Source organism: Engystomops pustulosus, chromosome 4 (assembly GCF_040894005.1).
Source record: "Engystomops pustulosus chromosome 4, aEngPut4.maternal, whole genome shotgun sequence".
Lineage (NCBI taxonomy): Eukaryota > Metazoa > Chordata > Amphibia > Anura > Leptodactylidae > Engystomops > Engystomops pustulosus.
In genome coordinates, this window is record NC_092414.1 from 179,010,720 (window position 1) to 179,016,203 (window position 5,484).

Consider the following 5,484-nt stretch of genomic DNA (forward strand, 5'->3'; position numbering starts at 1 on the left):
AGTAATAATAATCTTTATTTATATAGCGCAATCATATTCCGTAGCACCGTATAAATCATAGTATTTGATGGTACTTCCTTTATGCAGAGGGGAGGGGCTGTGGAGCACCTAAATGCAGAGAGCTATGAGCACAGCAGTGTGAGGACACAAAACATACCCTTCTCTTATTAGTAGCCGAAAAAATGGCTTTCATTTTTCCCACTTTATAAGCCTCCCTTCTGAACCCTTTGGGAAACATAAGGTTAAAAGACTAATTGTTCACCTTCAGTATTAAGTCAATAAAGGTTCAACTGATCCCTAAAATGTTCGAGCGAATTTACACGGACACTGCTGGTGGAGGAAGGATTCTGTTTCCCGTATAAATATCAGGAAATTCTGACATTATGGAATTGGTGGTTATTACAGGATGTCCTTTGCGAGGGGTTCTCACCGCATCCAAGGAACTATAATTTCAGCTTTGCATGGACCTTATCCCGCTATTATTATAATAAATTGGGTATTATTATGTGTGGGTTGGGTGTGTGACGGACCACAGCCTGGAGAAGTGATGTTCTGCAGCGCAGCTGGGACTCAGGATGATCACTCATTGAGTCTCAGGAGAGCGGGGCTCAGCACTCACCACACAATAGGTGTATTTATAGTTTTACAAAGCTCCGGATTAGTCGGATGTGCAAAAATATATGGAAAAGAAAAGAAACAAAGGACAGAGTCCCATATGAGCTGCCGCGCCGTCCTCGCTTCCTCCGCAGTCTCATAAACACTGGCTGCTTTTTTTCATCCTCCTCATGACTTAAACAGTTCTATCCCTAGAATGTCACCCTACAAATGTTCAACTGTTTAGAGAGCGTTTCATCTCCACGTATCCTGTGCAGCAGAAAAGCAGGAGAGCATGCACAAAGTAGTATACACTGATCCAGGCACAAGTAGATACGTGTCAGATTAACACCACGCTACCTAGGAAGGAAAAAGAACAAGTGTATGGATCCAGGGACAATAAGGCACATTTACTAAGAACAGGGCAAACTGTACTATAAGCAGTTTGCCTGTGTATAGTGCAGGGTGCACCAAATTCAGGATTCATTCTTCATGAATTTGGTGCCCCCGCACTGCCCCTCCCCTTTTTTTGGGCACATGGGGCGTGCAACACAATTCTGTCTGACTCAAAATATGGTGCACGGTATGTCTGAGCATTGGAATGCCCCCTAATTTGTGTCGCATGATGCGTAGTGCTGCTGCGCCACAAAAGGGTGTCACGTGCGACACAAATGTGGTTCAGGCACTTCTTAAAAAATATCTACCGTATATACTCGAGTATAAGCCGACCCGAGTATAAGCTGAGACGCCTAATTTTACTACCAAAAACTGGGAAAACCTATTGACTCGAGTATAAGCCGAGAGTGGGAAATGCATTGGTCACAGACCCCTCCAGTATATAGCCAACCATCCCCCTATAGTATACAGCTGCCCCCTGTAGTATACAGCCAGCCCAGCTTGCCCCCAGCAGTATACAGCCAGCCCAGCCCGCCCCCAGTAGTATGCAGCCTGCCCCCAGTAGTATACAGCCTGCCCCCTGTAGTATACAGCTTGCCCCCAGTAGTATACAGCCTGCCCCCAGTAGTATACAGCCAGTCCCCAGTAGTATACAGCTTTCCCCCAGTGGTATACACCACAGCCCCCAGTAGTATACAGCCTGCCAGCCCCCAGTGGTATACTGCCTGCCCCCAGTGGTGTACCGCCTGCCCCCAGTGGTATACAGCTTGCCCCCAGTGGTATACAGCTTGCCCCCAGTAGAATACAGCCTGCCCCATGTAGTATACAGCCTGCCCCCAGTAGTATACAGCCCAGCCCAGCCCAGCATTAAAAAAATAATAAACTTATATACTCACCCTCCGGTGGCCCCGATGCGCAGCGCTGCTCCCCCGATGTCCGCGCAGCTTATCTTCTGGCTTCTGCACCCATCTTCTTTCTTCTGCTGGGCGACGCCATTGCTCTCCCCTTACCCCCAGGCGCATAGTATGACGCGCCGCTGCTGACGTCATACTTAGCGCCGCCCGGGGGAAAAACATGGCGGCGCCCAACAGAAGAAAGAAGACGGCGCGCAAGGCTCAAGACGAGCCGAGCGGACATCGGGGGAGCAGTGGCTCAGGGTTCTTTTCAAGATATGCTTCATTTTTCCATATGTCAACATATAGCTGATTTGCCCTGCCAAAAAGTTTAATTTTTAGTCTCATCTATTCATAGGACATTCTCCTGGAAGCTTTGTGGCTTGTCAACATGTAGTTTTGCAAATTTCTTGCTTTTATGATTCGTTTTCAACAATGGTGTCCTCCTTGGTCGTCTCCCATTAAGTCCACTGTGACTCAAACAACAACGGTTGGTGCGATCTGACACAGATGTTGCTTGAGCTTGAAGTTTCCTCGGGTCCATGTTGAGCGTGTCTCACACCATCTCACCAAACAGCACAGTGAGTAGCTGTAGTCCTATATACAGCACAGTGCCTAGCTGTAGACCAATATACAGCACAGTCCCTAGCTGTAGTCCGATATACAGCACAGTCCCTAGCTGTAGTCCGATATACAGCACAGTGCGTTGCTGTAGTCCGATTTACACCACAGTGCGTTGTTGTAGTCTGATATAGAGCACAGTGCGTTGCTGTAGCCCTATATACAGCACAGTGTGTAGCAGTAGTCCTATATGCAGCACATTGAGTAGCTGTAGTCCTATATACAGCACAGTGCCTAGCTGTAGACCAATATACAGCACAGTGAGTAGCTGTAGTCCGATATACACCACAGTGCGTTTTTTTAGTCCGATATAGAGCACAGTGCGTTGCTGTAGCCCTATATACAGCACAGTGTGTAGCAGTAGTCCTATATGCAGCACATTGAGTAGCTGTAGTCCTATATACAGCACAGTGAGGAGATGTACCCTATATACAGCACAGTGAGTAGCTGTAGCCCTATATACAGCAGTGTGTAGCAGTAGTCCTATATGCAGCACATTGAGTAGCTGTAGCCCTATATACAGCACAATGAGTAGCTGTAGCCCTATATACAGCACAGTGTGTAGCAGTAGTCCTATATGCAGCACAGTGAGGAGCTGTACCCTGTATACAGCACAGTGAGGAGCTGTAGCCCTATATACAGCACAGTGAGGAGCTGTACCCTATATATAGCACAGTGAGGAGCTGTAGCCCTATATACAGCACAGTGAGGAGCTGTACCCTATATGCAGCACAGTGAGGAGCTGTGCCCTATATTTCTGTGACCAATGTGGGGTTTTCTTTCATTAACCCCTTCCCGACATTTGAGGTAATAGTACTGCATGGCGGGAGGTGCGTTCCCGCAAAATGCAGTACTATTACGTCAAACTTCTGGCCCCGGCTCCTGAATGAATAATCTGCTCTGAATGGCGCAGCTTCCGTTCGATGCCCTGGCGTGTGCCCATACAGTAGGTTACCACCACATATGGGGTATTGTTATACTCGTGAGGGATTGGGTATCAAATTTTGTGGAGCGTTTTGGTATTTTATCCACTGAAAATTTGTACATTTTTTGAAAAACTCATTCATTTAGGCAAAAAAATGTTTCTTTCAAAATTGCATCCAATTTAGTTTTAACACCTGTAAAACAAAGGGTTAACAAACTTCATAAAAGTTGTTTTACGTACGTTGAGGGGTGTAGTTTCTATAATGGGGTAATTTATGGGGTTTTACTTTTATTTAGGCCTCTCAAAGTGACTTGAAACCTGAGCGGGTCCCTCAATAGCAGGATTTAGCTTTTTTTATGAAAATGTGAAAAATCGCACCTGACGTTCAAAGCCCCATAACATCCTACAAAAATAAGAGTATGCATAAAAAACCATGGATACATAAAGAAGACATTCTGTGAATGTTAGTTATTAAAGGAAACCTACCACTTGAAGTGGCAGGTTTCCGATGGCAATACCGGGCACCAGCTCAGGGTGAGCTGGTGCCGGAGCTTATTTTAGTTAGTGTTTTAAATCGCGGTATCGCGGTTTAAAACACTAACTAAAATAAGCTCCGGCACCAGCTCACCCTGAGCTGGTGCCCGGTATTGCCATCGGAAACCTGCCACTTCAAGTGGTAGGTTTCCTTTAAGTATTTTTGCGGTTATGACTATGTATGGAAAAAGTAGAACATTTTGAAGTTCGAAAATCAAGAATTTTTCCAAATTTTCACCAAATATCTGATTTTCTCATAAATAAATGCAAAACATACCACCAAAATTTTTCAACTAACATGAAGTACAAAGTGTCATGAGAAAACAATTTTAAATGTTAAAGCATTCTGAAGTTATAACCACTTATAGTGACACAGGGCAGATTTTAAACAATGGGCCATGTCAGGAAGGTGAAAAGTGGCTTCGGCGTTAAGGGGTTAAACATGGGGTAACAACAATTTTGTCCACATGTGTATACAGTCAGGGAGGCTGCACTGTCATCTTCTACATTATAACTGTATCACACTGACTTTTCACAATGGGGAGAGGATTATGCACATGCCAGAAGAATTGTTCCTTACATAAAATATTGTAAAATAAAACCAGTGGGTGGCTGAACACCAAAATTGTGGACATGTCACATCCTCCGATATGCCTATTTTTTTGGCTTATCTTATTGTTTCCTTCTCTTAGCTATTCTAGTCCAAAACAACCATCTTGAGCATTAAAAAGGTTTTTGTTTTTTTTTAAATAAGATAACCCCAAACTTGTCAGTTTCAGAGAAATGTTACACAACAGTGTAACTCTGTTCCAGAGTAGCCTATCCCATCTGACAGTAGAGAGCCTAATATTGTATATTGTACATTATATTGATTAGACAGTCTGGCAGATGGGTGAGGAGCTGGAAGTCATAACATTAAAGAGAACCTGTCATCAGAAACTGGCCTAATAAAACTACTACCAGTATGATGTCTAGCAGCTTTACACCTTACAGATCATGTTTCTTTCTGCTGACAGGTTCCCTTTAATTACTTACCTCAGTTAAAGGATGTAAAGAGTTGGGATAGTTGAAGGTCTTCTTTAAGTAGACATGACATCTTGTAAGAATTCCCATCACAGCTCAACCTCATGACAGATATATGACCATTAGATATATTACCCTATAATGCTGAGGTAGTAGGTCTCTAATCTACTGCAGGCTATAGGACTCTGTTCTCACATACAATGACCTCCCGCTTGGAACAAGCAGCCCACAAAAGTGTGAACTGACCTACTTTAGATGACATATGGATTCCCAACCTTAAACAAGCTCATCCCACCCCCACCATTGTAAAACAATATTGTGTTCCCGGAGCAAGAGGTCAGCACCTCATAGACTAGGGTCAGAGTTCCCTATGGGTCATTACACAGGTCACTTGTTAAATACACGACTCCTGGTCTATAGAGGAGCGAGTTATCCCAAACTGAGCTGAAAAGAGAAATATGTGCTCCAGTGCAGATGTTCATCTATGTCAGGACTCCA